The sequence below is a fragment of the Ictidomys tridecemlineatus genome, chromosome 4, assembly GCF_052094955.1.
Source record: "Ictidomys tridecemlineatus isolate mIctTri1 chromosome 4, mIctTri1.hap1, whole genome shotgun sequence".
NCBI classification, from domain to species: domain Eukaryota; kingdom Metazoa; phylum Chordata; class Mammalia; order Rodentia; family Sciuridae; genus Ictidomys; species Ictidomys tridecemlineatus.
The window spans coordinates 85,208,461-85,226,739 of record NC_135480.1 but is presented as its reverse complement, the minus strand read 5'-3'; the positions used below and the strand labels follow the sequence as shown (position 1 = coordinate 85,226,739).

The 18,279-nt window shown below is 33.1% G+C and overlaps 1 protein-coding gene across 3 annotated transcripts in view; it reads right to left on the bottom strand.

Annotated features, from left to right (window-relative positions):
- The window catches only part of Cntn5 (contactin 5), a 1,189,809-nt gene that overhangs the window by 475,627 nt on the left and 695,903 nt on the right, over window positions 1-18,279 (bottom strand). The gene's annotated exons all lie outside the window — the stretch shown is intronic.

The following is an 18,279-nucleotide window of genomic DNA, read 5'->3' as shown; positions in this document are numbered from 1 at the left end:
AATAAAAAGTGAGTTCTAAGGAGACTATTTATTTTTTAAAAAATAAAATTTGTTTCTACACAGATATGGTTAAAAATCTTCCTTGGAGCTGCAAACAAATTCATACTACAGTGTGAATAAAAAACATTTATGAAAGTCCTACTGATTGTAATTTTGGACTTTATAAGAAAAAAAAGATATTAAGGGGAAAAAAGCAAATAAAGAAACATAGTGATGGAGGGAAGCAAAAGAAAGAAGACAATAAAGGAAGGAACAAGGGCATGCAAAACTTCAAGCCTTCTACTTTCCTAGTCAGAAATGTTTGAGAATCAGCCTTATACATTTGCCTTAATATTTCATTAAAAACACTGAAACAATATTCATCCCACATACATTAGATCAGATTCTTTTTATTGTTAAAAATAGGGGTGCAGGGAAAGGGGGCTAGAGTTGCGGCTCAGTGGTAGAGTATTTGCCTAGCATGTGTGAGGCCCTGGATTTGATCCTCAGCACCACATAAAAATAAATAAGATAAAGGTATTTAAAAAAATAACGGGAGGGAAGAAAAAATAATCTCACTTCTGTTCTTTAAATATATTGGGTCTGCATCACCTATAAATTATAATTTCATAGGAAATATATCTAAGGGAGCACATAAGTTTAGAATAACCTTGAATTTATAACTTTTAACTAGAAAAGCAAAATAACTATGGTACATAAAAAGAATTTGAATGTAATTTCTTTTGTATGTTTTGTTGTATAATTTATAAAGCTTACTACTATCAAGTGGCATATTATTATAAAGCTCCTACTTTTATTGATTACTGAGAATATTTTGTCTGTAATTTAATTACCAAAGTATTTGCTTAGAAAAGGTGTGCATAGTGCCTGGAATAGATTGTACTAATTTATTTCTTGTTCACAGGGAAGATAAGTTAGGTGCATAAATTAATTTTTTAAAAAAACATAGAAATTATAATATTAAAGAGCAATTAGGAGAGGGATTTTTTTTCTATGTCTAATATCAATTCAACCAGACAATTTGCTGGTCATAAAAATCCTATTAGCAATCAGTCAATTTTGTTGAAGGTATCTGACATTTGATCTTAGTGATTGCTAACTTAGTGTAAGATACAAGTAATTTTTTTTTTCAGTAAGCTTTCTCATAATTAAAACTACTCAGAATCATTACACTTCTTCATAAAGATATTTTGGAATTCTAGAAGCATTTCTGTGATTTGGAAATAACAGGTTAGGTGTTAAGCATCAAATTAAGTTTAACATCTTCTGCACTGTGAAATTGTAAATATGAGTTCTCTGAAACTCTATAAAGTATATTTTTAGATGTTTTCTACACTTAAAATGAGTATGATATGTGTAGTTCAAGACCATCAGGAGTTGTTAAGAGATTCATGTCCTTTAGTCTTTGCTGTTCAAGCACAAGCCTGGTGAAAGGTGGATCAATTTTAACTGAAAAGAGCTAACTTCTCCTGGGCAAGCTATGTGAGAATAGATTATGGGTAGACATAAAATCTCCTTTAAAACTTCGAATTAAATGCAATTTTTGGCACCTAGAGGTGTAAGGTAATGAAAAGAGAATGAGTTTTCCTTTAAAGTGGTTTGTAGTTGTAGTTTCTGAACCTATTTATTTCTAGCCCAGTCTGCTACTTAGTATTTTAACTGCTTGCTCTGATCATTTATAAAATAGAGAAGAGAAAAAGAACCATGCCAGGCTAGTGTTAAAATTAAAATAATATGAGGTTATTTTTTATAGTTCTTAAAGCTAGAAAGGGATAATTCATAGAAAACCAGAGGACCATAATGAAGATTAAAAAGGCTAGAATCATTATCATGGTTGTAATTATGTATAATAACAGCTTTAGGTTCACTCTCCAAGAGGTACAGAAATTGATTTATGCCATTTGTGTCAATAGAGATGAGCCAACTGGCAGTTTGGCTGTGTTCTCCACACTAGGGCTTCATTTGTTATGTAATCAGTTGCATCTGTTGCAACAGTGATTGCTTTTCTATCAATTAATGGGATCCTAAAGCTGTTACTAGAAATCTGGCAATTCATTCATTTGTGCATTCAACAAACATGTAGTGAGAATTAATCATGTGTCAAATACTAGGGACGCAAAGGTGAATAATATATTGCCTCCATCTTCAAGAAGTTTTAATCCAGTGGAAATGAAAGTCATATATAGAGCAATTATAATCTACTGTAATAGAAAAATGATTTAAGGAACTATGGGCTCTCTCTGATATGGGTAAGGATTCCTCTCATTCAGTGGATGACCCTCAGAAAATGATTTCCAGAGGAAATTCTATCTAAACAGAGTCCTGAGAGCCCATTATCTATCAGCTAAGAAAAGCCCACAGCAGAGAAGAAAGGTATTCCAGTCAAAGGAAAGAAAATTTATGAACACCTGTAAAGGAAAGGCATCATGACATGCTTAGTGAACTAAAATAGGAGCCCAGAATATGAGGGAGTAAATTGGGCACAGCGGGAAGGCTGGATAATTAAGCAAGACCAAATGATGAAAATGCTTTAAGTATCATGCTAATATGGTCTAGCTCTGAAAGGGGAATGGCAAAAGTTTCAGAGTCCATTCTGGCTGTAGTGCCATATTGTAATAGGACACAGTGCAGAAACACTATTCAAGGGCCTAAAGCTATAAGATAAGCAAAGGTTAATAAGAATAGGAAGATGGTAATATGTATGGAAAGAAAATGAGAAAGATTACAGACTACATAGACTGAAAAAAAAAAGTAAAGGACAAGAATTAGGCATGGTCTAGCCACTGAAAGATGAAAAGCAATGCATTCAGGAAAAGGCATATGTTGGAGGTGAAGAGCCATGGATTCTGGTTTGGAAAGGTGGAGAGCTTGAAGAACACCTTGGGAATTGTAATTATAACATTCTGCCAAAGAAAGGGAGAGTTCAGTCTCAGGAGAGGGATGATTAAATGGTACTTGAATAAAGGGTTACTGAAACTATTAGGATGGGTCAGTTTGCCAAGGAAGTATTTAAAATAAGAAATGGAGTGTTGAAAAATGAAAATGGAATTCAGGGGAGCACCAACATTTAAGAGAAAAACCAAAGTTGAACCTGGACAGGAAAGAAGGAAAGCAGAGTGTCATTGAAGAAAAAGAAAGTGAGTCTTTTGACACGGATAAGGAAATAGCTGATAGGGCAGAGACCAAGTGCAGAGGCTAAACCTGCAGAGAGAGGATGCACAGCAGAGCACAGCCTGCTCCACACAGTGTGGGGAAGATGTGCAGGGAGGTTAGAGCCAAGGGGTGAAGGGGACTTTATAAGCTCTGGAGAGAGTATGAACCTCTACACTGTCATATCCATTTTATTTACATTCAGGCCCAGGCCTTTTCCTGTGGTTTCTTTCAGTCTCATGGTCTGAGTGCCCTGGATAATCATTCAAACTTGCCACACCACTTCTCAGAAATATGTTTAATCAGTTTTTACTATGACATCTCTAGTTCCCCTATTCCTCGCTCAGGTTCTAGGATCCTGAGATCTATAAAATAGATATATTAGCATAAATAAATGGGAAAGTATGTTTCAATTAGAACTTTGCTTAGCCTTCAACTTTGGGATACATTAACTCAACAAATGCAGGCATCTGTTAAGAGTGAAAAATAACTGTACCTCCTTCCTAGTTTTAAATTCAAGAATTTGCATTTTTGTTGATCTTATTGTACAGTCTCTTTCTACCTCCCCCTCCTGCACTGTTTTTAACAATACTATCTATGATAGCAACTACTTTGAGACCTACGACCTATTGATCATAATGCCTTTTCACACTCCCATATTCTCCTCTCCTTAGTAACTTCCGGGTTGGAGGTCATTCACTTGAAACCAAAATACCTTTACTTTTCACCCTACCTTGTTTTCAAAGGCTAAAAATCTTCCTACTAATTTAATTCCAACTACGGACATAATCTGTAGCTAGAGAACACAGTGTCATGCTTAAAGATATTAGTTCATTACCATTAACCTCAAAGTCCCTTGTGAGCTTCTACTCACAAGTGCTACTGCATCTCTGAGTCTATTTACTTTCATGCATTCAGTATAAAAAATTTACATCTTATCATCTCCTCACATGCCTACCTTCTTGATCTTCTCCATTGAGAAAATAGAAGCAATCAGAACAGAGAGTCCCTCATACATGCCTACCATCTATAGGTATACATGTACAATTTGCCTTGTTTTCACTATTGTGTGTCAAATAAAGAACTGAGCATCTATTAAAGAACAATCTGTCTATGTGTGTGCATTGGATCCTATTCCATCCCACTTTACTACTCCTGAAAATAGAGGAATTCACAAAATTCCTATTTCTTTAACATCAATTTTTATCTCTGCTAGATTGTTCCCATAACAATATAAACATTGTTTTAACTTTTTCTTAAGGAAATTATTGACTTTATCATTCCTTCTGCCTATTTTCCTTTGCAGCAATTCTCCTGGAAAAGAGTTGTGTATGGTCAATGCATTCAATTCCTCTCCTTCCATTCACCCTTGAGTCTATTCCAAGCAGTGTTTCTTGAACCACGCCACATTTCTTTTCAACATTAAAAATGACCAGGCAATTGTTAAATCTAAGATCAATTTTCACTATACCAGACCTATCAGAGTTTATCATCTCTTTTCCCTTTAAACATTTTCTTCATGATTTCCAGAGACCATAACTTCAAATCTTCATTCTTTTCTTACCAGCACTTTATCTCTTTGTCTCCTAAACTTTTAAAGATTAGTTAACCCTAGGAGACAACTCTTTTCAATCTAAATGACCCCTTAAATGATCTTGTTCAAAAACATTCCTTCCCTGATGAATTCTACCTGGAAGTTCTAAGTTCTGGGCCCAGGATTTCAAAGAAGCCAAGTGAGATAGAAATTTGAGTGGCACTCTTGAGTGGCTCAGGACTGGATTCTTTGTAGACATAATTCCTAGTTTTCTTTTTGCAAACTCAAACATTATTTTCTCCCTAATGGATTCCTTTATCATTCATCATTCATCAAGTTTTTCAATAGCTCCTTATTGTGTTCTTACATTGGGTTAAGAATCAGGATACAGAATTGAGCAAACCACAAAGGAAGGTCATGAGGCCCCTAGCTTCACAGGATTTACGGTCTGGGTGTATTGGTAGCAGATTATCAATTGCTAGTATATTAGTGGAGGAGCATTACACAAATGAATTTATTCTATAAATATATAAATCTAGGAAGTATGACACATATGATGGGGAAGAAAAAAAAAGATAGCCTCGAGAAGAAACTTACCAACTTTTTTTTTTTCTAAATTATGCTGGCATTATGGCTCAAGTCTTGGGAATAATTCTTTTTTAAGCTCTGAGGCATACATCTTCCTCCCATGCCATGGCTACTCAGTTTTTAGATTGAGATTATTGAGTGAGAGAAGCTATCAGTAATCTGTTTGCAATGCAGATGGCATGGATTTACATCTGGACTATGCCTCATAATAGCTCCATGCCCTTATTAGTACAGGAATAGTTCTATCACTCATTTTCTTTGCTTTTGGAAGGGGAATGATAGGTTCATCCTTATAGGTTTTTAAAGAGATCAAACAAAATAGTATGTATAAAGCAAATGGAACTATGCCTGGTTTAAAGTGAGAAATCAATAAATGATAGCTCTATTTTCTGTATTATATTCTGTAGTTTAGTTATTACCTTATTACCATTGGTAAGTATAACTGGCTTCCCCTTCCATCTGAAATTAGGTCATGAAATGGTAATATAAATACCCAATTTTGGGACTGGGGTTATGGCTCAGAGGTAGAGCGCTCGCATAGCATGTGTGAGACACTGGGTTCGATGATCAGCAACACATAAAAATAAAATAAAAATACTGTGTTCACCTATAACCAAAAAATAAATATAAAAAATGAATAAATACCCAATTTTAATATACATTTTACCCTGAGGAGTTACAAGGGTGGGTAATGGAAAGAGAACGTTCAATTTTTTTCCGAGTAAGTATACTACAATTAGCAAATTCTTAAGGGAAAAATATCTGGACACTGATAGAAACTATCAGTTAACACTTATTTATTCGTGTGATTTCATTGGTCAGAGTATAATCCACTCATCTTTACTTCACTTTCCTAAGCAGGTATGGAAAGAAGAGCCACTCTATTTTTTTTCAGAGAAAATCTTCTTTAGCTCCTCAATGTTTTAATGAATATCTAGACTGAAATGTCAAAAGAATCTAGTAATTTGTTACTAATTTCTTCTTCTATTTTCTTACTTTATATAGATCAGACCTTAGGGAATGTGCCTTACAGTTATTTCTAAAGTGGCAAAAAGATTTTTTGATAAAACTCAATTAACCTGGTGCTCTCATACCATGAAATTCCAGCTGGAAGATGGGTAGGAGTAAATATTAATGCCTTCATTAAATATTTCCTAATCAAATGACCCTGGGACCACTGAACTTATATTATTTAGTAAAACCATAGTCTACTAAGTTAGAATGACATTGCCACCACTTGTGGTGTTAAAACTAATAGCATTCTGTTTCATTATTTAAAAGGTCACGCTATAGATAACATTACCATTGAATGCAAATAATATTAATGAAATAGTGGATTAGAATATGTAAAGCTAGAACTTCTTATGGGAATATTAATAAGTAAAACAAAATAAAATGTCAGTATGATAAAGGCTATTTTAAAATATTTACTTAGCATATTTTAAATATCCCTAAATTTTCTGATAGCAATTAAACTTAAGAATTCTATTTATATTCTTAAGTATAAAAAATATATCTATAAAGACCTTGAAAGCTTTTAAAATATTTATCATACAACTAGTATATCACTATTGAATACTGGATATGAATCTTTTCTGTCAGCACCTTATATAACATTGTTAATTTTTATAACTGTAGATGGGAAAGGAAAAACAAAAATTCACGAAATGATGAATCTCTTATATAAATTCATTCATTCTCAATAATGCCAGTTTGATCTTAAATAAACTAAAACACCAAGTGATATGCAGCACTTCTAAGAATATTAATGATTATTCATTTACTCATAAGTCAAGCAAGATGAGAGTAGCCGTGCATACTGATGACAGTGTACAGAAAAAGCAAAAGTCATACAATCTCCAAGCCTGCAGTGTGACTCAATTTGGATCAAAGTCAGCATAAAGAAATTTGATATCTGACCTTTTTCAGGGTAATTGCTAAGGCTGTCCTCTCTTTGATGAGGATTAATGTTAACTGTGCAACTTTAGCTGCTACTGTTTTATGAAGCTTGCAAGGATGGATGTAACACCTCAGAGAAGCCAGTCATGTGAAGCATATTTAGAAATGGTTAATAATTTATAAATAAAGTGCATTATTTCAATTTGGTTTCTAAATCTATGGCAGAGGAGAGCTTGAAATAGCCAGAATCATATGCATTCTATGTCTTAACTCAGCATTTTCTTCAAAAATTGTATTATGTGTAAACTTTACAGTGTTTTAGCTGCAGGAGCAAGAATGTATATGCACAGGATGAAATTCACCATTTTTAAAGCACCAAAGTCAGGCATATAAAGTGAAGTTTATAACAAATAGTTCTAACATAGAAGAAGAAAATTTAACAGCACTGCATTCCTGGTGTTCTTTGCATAAGATTGAAAAATAGACATACTTAAAAGGGTAAAAAGAAACATAGTTCAAAAAGATTTCTGCCACTCTTTCTCCAAAAGATATACCATTTATCTTTGAAGTCATAATGATTTAATATTTGGAGAACTTTATTTTCCTTTTTATATAGCAAATACTTAGTGATTTGTATAGATATATTTTTAAAATGTTGTACATTAAACTGGATACTTTATGCTTTTACTAAAAATAATATTCTTATAGTTTTCTTCTTTTGTGTATTTTTGTGGTTGTTAAAAGTCTTTAAAACTATCATATTTACGCACTATCTCTTTAAATTACCCAAAGCATGAATTGTGATTGCATTAAATTGATATTTCTTCATTATACAAATATGAATCACTGAGGAAATTAATAAGGGCAGGAGCTAGTTGTGAAGTAGAACCAAATTAGTGATTAAAGAATTCCCTCTTGTTTTGGATAATTAAAGGTTTCAGTGAAGTTTAACTCTGTAATGATAATAATAACTTATATGATTTGATTCTCTGTTTATAACAGATCAGATATTATTTGTTGCTAAATTTTAAAACAGCTTATACTTATAAATAAAAACTGAAGCTAAAACATTAATATATTTCCCACAAGTTTAGAAATTGTAGTTTAGGCACATTACACTTACATTATAGAAGTATTATAAATAATAAATTGAGTATTTTAATATGCTCACATTTCCTTTGGTATGGTACAGATTGTTTATAGAATCTCCAAGACATAGGTACTCTCAGCCAATTGCAGATTTCCAAATGGAATTCAGAATGGCTAATTACATCAGTGGAGTTCAAGATAACTAAAATAATCATGGTACTTGGGCATATGTATACATAATGCAATACAAGATTTAATATTTATTCAATACATATAATTTTTGATTATCTATAAGATATCCCATATGGAAAGATAACTGCAAATATAGAAAGCAATAAAATATGCAATTTCTGACTTCAAAGAATTTTTATAAACCAAGAAGGGAATACTATAAACTTCATAGAAATCACATTATAATCAGAAAATGTGGACAAAACACTTAGAGTCAGAGCCACTCAGATAAAATATGTTTATTTTAGAGAAATGTGTAGTTCTTTCCTATTCAGGATGTATGGGAATTATTTTTATACTTTCTGGAAGTTCACAGCTATGTGTAGCAGTAAGAGGGTCCAACACTACTCTCTATTAAGAAAATGAAAGCTTTTCTCAGGACTGCTGAAGCCTTACTCAACCTGGCTACTATCTTAGCTCTAGACTTACATAAGGAAATCCATAGGATTCAAGCAAGTAGTGCTTTCCTCCTTGGGTGTATGCATTTTGTATTACTGCTCTGAGCAAATAGATTTCTTTATACTTTACCATTAAAAGAAATCTTATGCTTGTCATCTTGATTTGTTTGTTACTGTCTTACCATTGATCACAGTCTCACAGTGATGCTAATGCCACAACCCAAAATATTAAAGGGAGAGTGAAATAGGTATATAATGGGATTACTGTTCAAGGTAACTTGTGTGGAAGCATCTAAAAAGAAGCAATTGATACCAAACAAATAGTGCTTGGCAGGAGAGATGGAATTTCAATTGCACTTTGGTCATTTCTCTTAAATGGAAATAAGCACATTGGAAATATGTTTATGATTTCTATTTTGCTACTTTGCACATGAAAAGGTTGCCAAAGACTCCCTACAAGAGGAGTTAGCTATCAAAGCCCTCAAATGACCTCATTATATGACAATTTTTCTTCAAAGGCAGTCCCACAGCTTTGCCCTTGGGAATAAAAGGGTAGTGAGGCACATACCAGAGTAAATGGGAAATTGTACAACTACTAGCAATTTCTTTGAAGAAAACCTATCAATGAAAATTGTTCATTGACAATTTGGCTGTTTGGCAAGTGCTCCTTTAACAGATAAGATACCTGCTAATCAATTTAAATGTACTCATTTGTTGTGGTTGTGGTGTTGTTTACTAAAAGGACAGCACATTTGATCCAGTTACTTAGTAAAGCTGAAACAAAGACATGAAGCAGGATAAAGCATTGTAAGCTGATTATGTCACTGTTACCATCATTTGCCCCATCTCTGACACTCATTCAGTATCTAGCCAAATCCTCTTTCCAGAAACAAATCCTCAATGTTGGAACTACTATTTCTCCACTACTGGTCATAAACTGTCCTACTTCTCCAGCCAAAAGTCTTCCATGTGAATCAAATTTCAAAGGAATATGAAATCTTTATGAATCTGTGTCTATCTCAGCTATTTACTTCTTATATTTTGCCCTCTGAGTCAGAAGTGACCCTTTCTTAAGTCTTTTCCTTAGGAAGGATGTTGTGGGGTTCAGGATGAAAAGAAAGGGTGATATCTTACATTTCCCATGAACTATTATTTTTTTTATTTTAAAAAGAAATATATGTTCACTGTAGAATCAAAATGATCTCTGATTTTGCAATCCAGAAATAGCACTTTGCCAAAACAAACTCTAATGTAGTCTTATTTCATTTACACACAGATATATCAACAGAAACAGGCAGATTTTGTTTTGTTTTGTTTTAAGGAAACTGGATCAATTGACACAAGTAATTTTCTAATTCCATTTTATATTGTGATTACTTAGTCATGTTAAAAAGGTCTTTCAGGAGTATTTCCTAATTACATCATATTCCTATTATGTGTTTTTTATAAGTTCACTATATCCCTGTGATTAGATGAATTTACATGTCATATAATGCTGTGGAAATATCCCTGTGCACATGGTATTTGTAGTCATTCATTTCCTTAGTCTATCATCATAGATAATTTTTAAACATGAAAATAGTTTTTGCTAGAATTATTTTTCTAGGAATTTTAAGTTGTTTATACCCCTGCTAGCATCATAGAGTATAATATATTTTTTAACATTATAGATAATTGGCCCTAGAAACCATATAATAAATATTATCTTTTTAAAATTCTATAAATATAGTAAAACTCATTTCAACACTATTTACATTTTGATTCGTAGTCACATATTTTATTTTCCTTTATTAAACATTTTTTCTTTAAATCATGTCTTCATTTTCCTTTTTCCCCTTGAAGTAGATTTTTGTATACTAATACCATTGATAATTAAAAATAACACTACAGCAAAATAAATTAACTATTATTTTATTATTTATTATTATTTAATTAATTTGATTTGATTATTTATTTAATTTATTATTTAATTGACTATTATTATTTAATTAACTCTTATTTTCTTTGTGATTTCATTTATCTTATTTAGAATTGTCTCTTGAAATTACTAATGATTACTTTAAGAACTGAATTTAGATTTATTGGCCAACTAACCCTACAGGGGTACTTACTTTTCCCTCTGTCACTTTCAAAAATTAGTAGGGAATTAATATTAGCCTAAGATTGATTGATTATTGTTTTATTTTTCTGGGAATTGCACCCCGGGGTGGGGGGTTTTAACCACTGAAGTACACCCTCATCCTTTTATCAGGTACAGAATTGTCAGAAGTTAGTAAGGTTGGATGCTTCAAAGGGTGAAAGTAAATGTTTAGTTCATATTAAAAAAAGAATGAAGTCAAGTAAAATAAAGTCATTTAAATAACACAAAGAAGATCCTTTTCAGGCTACTCTGGCTCCATAGTAAAGGCAGACTGCATTACAAAACAATGCTTAAAAAATATTAGTGACATCTCACATGCTGTCAGGTTTTTTTTTCTCCTTTTGAGACGGTCATTAAGAACACTTAGCTTAATGCTGGATACACTTTATTGCACCTAAAACTTTAAATTTCATGACAATGCAAAAAAAATTCTCACTTTTGTGGTGACATTTTTTTTCTTCTTTTTCAGAATGACAGTTGGTCAGTGGTTAAGGCTCAATGACATTTATCAGCTACCTAATTAAAATGTAGACACTTTTATAATAATTGCAAATGTGACCTTCATTTGTGTATTTTTGCTTGCTAGCATGTTTAGTCAAATGTCACAAAGAACCCTAATCTATTCTTTCCCATAATGTTTAATTATATTATCTTGAAAGTGTTCATTCCTTGGTTACCATGGTGTATGGAATCACATTGCCTCCCTGGAGAGTGAGGAGCTGTATTTCCTATACCCTAATGAGCAGTGACTACAAGGTTGTGTGTCTACAAGCTGCCAAAGCAACTAGCTGAAAAGTGAAAATTTGTTCAATTAACAAGTTGGTTTGCCTTCATCATGACAAACAATACCTCGATTTTTTTTCCCTCTGTACAAACAAAGCTTCATAGACACGGGCTTGATTGTTTGGCTTTTTGTAAAAATAGCCCAGATCTCTGCTCTCACCTTTAGACCTTTAAAATTGACATCCTAAATTAAATCTCCTAGGATGTTCTACAGGTATTGACAACTTTAAGCCTGCCTCAATATGCTCTAAGTTTTACCTCCTACATACCCATAAACATAGACCGACTTAATTCTCTCTCTGCCTAATTTCTTCCCAGACCTGGCAAGTCTGTGCTCCAAAATTCCATACTAGTCATGTTTCTGATCATAGTATGTGCCTGCCCCAAATACTGTGATTGTTCTTCTAAAACCTTGAAAACAATGCAAACTTTTTCTGAGACTCAAGACCATTTTTGATTATTGTTTTCTGACACTTAAATCTACTTCCCTCAAGTTCAAATCCCAATTCATTTTTCCTTCTATATCTGACATTAGATAATTTAGTAAGTCTCTCAAACCTCTATAAAATTTGGACAGTATTAAGTACTTCCCAATGATTATTCTGAAAATTGAGTAATATGTATGAATTTTCAACTACATTGGCAAAAAATAGAAATCCTGCAAATTATATCATGATCATTATTATCAAGATAATTTTTATTATTGTTTCTAAATCTAAAACAATAATTGAAATTAAAGTAGGTTTGATATACATCTACTGATCCTTCAAAGTTACGTAGAATTATTTTTTATAATTCTTTTGCTTTACAACAAGTGTTGGCGAGGATGTGGGGAAAAAGGTACACTCATACACTGCTGGTGGGACTGCAAATTAGTGCAACCAATTTGGAAAACAGTATGGATAATCCTTGGAAAGCTGGGAATGGAACCTCCATTTGACCCAGCTATTCCTCTTCTCGGACTATACCCAAAGGACCTAAAAACAGCATACTACAGGGACACAACCACATCAATGTTTATAGCAGCACAATTCACAATAGCTAAACTGTGGAGCCAACCTAGATGTCCTTTGGTGGATGAATGGATTAAAAAATGTGGCATTTATACACAATGGAATATTACTCAGCACTAAAAAATAGTAAGATCATGGCATTTGCAGGGAAATGGATGGCATTAAAGCAGATAATGCTAAGTGAAGTTAGCCAATCCTCCCAAAACAAATGCCAAATGTTTTCTGATATAAGGGGGGTGACTCAAAATGGAGTAGGGAGGGAGAGCATGGGAGGAAAATTACCTCTAGATAGGGAATAAGGGTGGGAGGGAAAGGGAGAGAGAAGGAGAATATCTAGGATGGTGGAAGAAGACCCTCATCATTATACAAAATTCATTTATGAAGATGTGAATTTGGTGTCAGCATACCTTATATACAAATAGAGATATGATAAATGATGGTATTAAAATGTATTAAGAATTGTGTGCAAAAAAATAAGAGCTCATGTACAATGGCATAATTTGGTGTGAACATACTTTATCTACAGAGTTATAAAAAATTGTGCTGTGAATGGATATTATGAATGTAATGCACTCTACTATTGTCATGTATGTAAGAAATAAGTAAAACAAGAAAAAAATAATTATTATTTTGCTTTTTTCGAATAGTAGAGATTCCTGGAGTTAACAAGTACTATTTGCACGAGTGTTAACTTTTATATCATAATGTTATAGAAAAAAAAAGATTAGAAATAAAATATTAGGTCACTAAATTAGGGGGAGCTTTTAATCAAAATTTTGGGTCAGAAGCAATCTAATATATACCAAAGATTTGGGTTGATAAAACCTGAAACTGAACTTCCTTAATAAAAATGTTTCCTGTAAATATATTTTTTTTTCATAAAAAAATGAAAAACTATACATAACAAAATTGATTTCTTTTCTCTATCTATTGAGGAGAAATTACATCTGGCCAAGAGGCAATTGAATAAAAATTTTAATAAGTACATATCATAAAAATCTAATAAGTACATATCATAGTGATAGTAAAGTACACAAAGGAATATGATAGTTATCATATGGGTTCCTAAAATGGTTGCTTAGTAGAATCTGAATAAGTGTTAAAGTTCTCATCTGCTACACTAGTGAAAAAGCTGAATTTACCCCCATAGTGTCTACACTCGTGTTTTATATATGGTTGGTACTGAATTAAGTGTTGTTGAACAGAACCAAAATCTAAAAGCATGATTGATTTTCTGCAATTGTTCAATACAAAGTGAAATAATATAAAATAAAGTTTACCTATGAACTTTAGAATGACTTCCAACAATATTCCTATAGTTGAATCATAATTTATATCTCCAAATAAGTCCTTTGAAAGTTTTCCCTTCTAATAATGCTACTATTGTTTGTCATTGCCCAACATTTTAGCATATATTTTGAATAGCCTGCATAGCCTTATGACTTTATGTTACTTAAAAGCAGCCTTATTTATGATAATAAAAAGCAATGAAACTCAATGAGTGGACAGTTTTTATTGAAGATAAATTTCAGATAAAAAGAGATTAAGGCTAGGAGATGAAAAACTTACATCAGGAAAAATGCAAAAAAAAAATAATGTCAGTGAGATTTACAGAGTATAAGAACTGGAAGGGACTTCCAAGGAGATAAAAGATTTCTATTATTTTGACCATGGATACGAGATGAGCCAAGGACACAAGGGGAGCTTATCCAAGTTGTGTTAAGGTTTCAGTAAAAGCTGAATGATGTAGACACTATTCCTAATTGTCCAATAATTATAATGAAATAAACTACCATAAATAACGTAAATAGTAATTGGCATAATATTTGCATGGGATCTGGTTAACTACACATTTTTGCAAAATTGTGGGGAGAAGTTATTTAGGAATTTAAGCCATTGAAAGGTCATGAGCAAGAATGTAAATTATGTAGTAAAGGCTTAATTATTGACATAGTGCATATCTGAAATTTTTCTCTGCTGGCTCTGGTCAAAACATGGAGATAAACCATGTACATGTACTTAGTAACATGTTTTTCTTCCCTCAAAGAAAATGAAATTGAAAATTGTTGTAAACACTTGTGTTCTTTTTTCCCAACCTTTAGATGAGCTATAGCTCCAGCCCCTTACTTGCAATTATAAGTCCTTAATTGGAAAAGTTGACTTTGTACCACAGTAGGGTGTTGCAGTCTCCCTGGATCATTTTTTTTTTTTTTTGGTAGGGGAGGGGCGTGTGTTGAAAACTACTTCCTGGTTTGGAAATATAGCCTGAGGCAAAAACACCAAACGTATCCTCCTTGCTAAGAATGTAAGTTTTGTTTTATACCTTACAACTGACATTTTTAGAAAAAAGTTAAAAGGTAAAATTTTAAAAAATTAAAGAGTTTTAATATGAAATATGACTATAATATTGTTAATAAAGTTGAACAAATCCTAATTTCACAATCACAGTCTTAAAAAATAATAAAACAAATTCTTATTGTTTGATTCTCTATTTTTGGAGTAGACATAAAATTTTTTTCACTCAATGCCTCACTATTCTTGTGTATTTCTTTCCCAGTTAGGGTGATCATTCCTTTTTTTAAAACAATCAAAATCTGTACTGATTTTGGGGGAGGCAGTGCTGGGGATTGAACTCGGGGGCAATGGACCGCTGAGCCACATTCTCAGCCCTATTTTGTGTTTTATTTAGAGACAGGGCCTCACTGAGTTGTTTAGCACCTCCCTTTTGCTGAGGCTGGCTTTGAACTCATAATCCTCCTGCCTCAGCCTCCTGAGCTGCTGGGATTACAAGTGTGTGACACTGTGCCTAGCTGTACCGATTTTTTGAAGGAAATGAGAAACTAATATCATTCCATAAATTTAAAATTTATATCTGATCACATTTGACAATCAACACCAAGTCAGAAGTCTCATATCCTTATACATACTTTCTGAAAAGTTACTTAAATAGGATTTATCTATCAATGTATGAACTATCTTCCATTCTACTAGTATCCCCAAATAAACTGAACAAAAGTTCTTAACCAGGCTTACTGATGACTTTCAAAGATTCTTTGAACTTCTTAAACTCATCTGTCAAATATTATGTGCACATGCATTTGAGGAGAGTTGAGGCTAAGCACACAAATAAAATTTAAATCAGGTAAGTAGTATTTTCAAACTTTTTTATAGATATATATTATTCTTATAGCCTATTGAGTCCAATATTCCAAGAAACACAAGAAAATAGTAATTTTACAAAATCTAAGTGACATATAACCTTTTATTTTAATGTTTAAGCTGAGCTCTTAGATTTAAAATACATCCTTTCTGAGCACTAAATAAATGTGAGATCTTGTTTTGGAGACCACAATAATGAAGAGATAGCTCAGGTTCTCAGGCAGCTTCCAATCAATTTTACTTTTGAATATGATCATGGTTATAGAATAATGTATAAACAACAATAATGGTCTTAAGCAAACACAATTTTCCAAGAATCAAGGTAAAATTTTGAATTTGCAGAAGTACAGTAAATTAAGAGCCTGTGATCAATTGGCATCTAGTAATATTTTTTATGGGCACTCAAAATATTGCCTTATTGACTAACGTAGGCGTTATCTTAGGATGACTCTAAGATGACTCTTGTGTTTCCAATAAAGGTCCATCCTTGGCCGTCTTTCAAAGTCATCTGTGAATTAAACCTGCCCTATTTACCAAGAATTCTCTCTCATTTTTCCTAGTGTGCCCTAATACATTTTCCTTGAAATTGTACTTTTTAAACTCAGTTACTGATAATGCAGCACAGTGTCCCCCTGTATCTTAACAACAACAAAAGAAAAACCCCACAATTTCATAGACCATCAATTTTACTTATGATTTGAGAATCAAAATTGGGAAATATATGTGCAAGCTGTTAATATATGAAGATCACCCCTTAGCTTTTGGGGCTGATCCTTGCATTGAGTTCCCTTGGGCTACTTTCTAAGATCTGTGTTTTGTCTCATTCTCATTTGCACGTTCTAATACTTTGCTAAATACGATTCTTAAGTCTTAAAATTCCACTTACTCAAAACCTAGTCTTTATTCATGCATTTCCCACTTAAAATGTCTTCAGAATGCCTTTCCTCTCCTTCCAGCTAAATTCAACATTCTCCTCTAAGCCCAATTCTAATCTTCATAGGTGATGAAATCTTTTACTAAACCACTTTTCCTCTTGCTTTGATCTTCTTCAACGCTGATGAATAATCTGTTATCAAACATTTGCAGGTATGTTTGCTAATATAAAAAGTGTTCATAAATGCATACATGAGGCACAATTAATCTCATAGTACCCAGAATTGTAATAAGGAGACCTTGAGGATAACTGTAAGAGAAACTAGCAGTAGTTCATCTACAAAGTAAGAGAAGAGGCAATGTTGCCACAGTATTTTTAAGGATCCTGGCAATCTTTATAATATCCATGTCCAGACTCCATCTGTCTTAAACAGGCAACTTCTCCCTCTCCACACATGTACATTAAGAGACTTTAGGCAAATTGAGTGTAGGAAGAATCCATGTGCGTGAAAACATGGGCTCTAGGATGTACTGGGCATGCTGACTACAAGGGTGGCAGCAGGGTTGCTGGGTGCATCAACAAGAGAACAGACAGTGAGCCCTGTGCTAATCTCAGTCTCTGGAAACTTATACTTCTTTAATAGAATACTTTCTTGGACATACACAGGGGATTTTGTGTTGGCCACATATTTATATAATAAGAGCTTTCTTTGAGCAGTAAACTTTTTGAGGGGATACCAGAAATTGAACCCAGGGGTGCTTTACCACTGAGTCACATCACCAGCTCTTTCTTATATTTTTATTTAGAGACGGGATCTCACGGGGTTGCTTAGGGCCTTGCTAAGTCGTTGAGGCTAGATTTGATCTCTTGATCCTCCCGCCTCAGCCTCCCATGCCACTTGGGACTACAGGCATGTGCCACCATCCCCAGCTACAGTAAACTGAATTTAAACATTGCCAAGATCTTTGATAAGTCACTCATTCTTGCTATGCCTACGATTCCTTATTTTTCCAGGAGGAATTATAACACATTCTCACAGGACTGCTGTGAGAGAGAATGTGAAGAGCTAATACATATAAAGTACTTAGACCAGACAAAATACTTGGTACAGATGAAGTACACATTAAACTTCATCTTTATTATTTTTTGAAAGCAAGATAGGATTTACCAGTCTACTGGAAATTTAGGACTAAGACTAGGTTTTGAATCACATATTTTAAATAACTTGACCAACGCATGATGACTAGTGTACCTGGATGCACAAGGTGAATTTAAAAGTGCTAGCATTATATTCACACTCCAGTTTAAGTTCCAAGTAGTCTGACTGATATGAATTCAAAATTCTGCTTCTACATCTAAATTCAGCTGGAATTATAGAGAAAGTGAACAATGCCTTGATAAGAGTGATATAACAAAGAAGA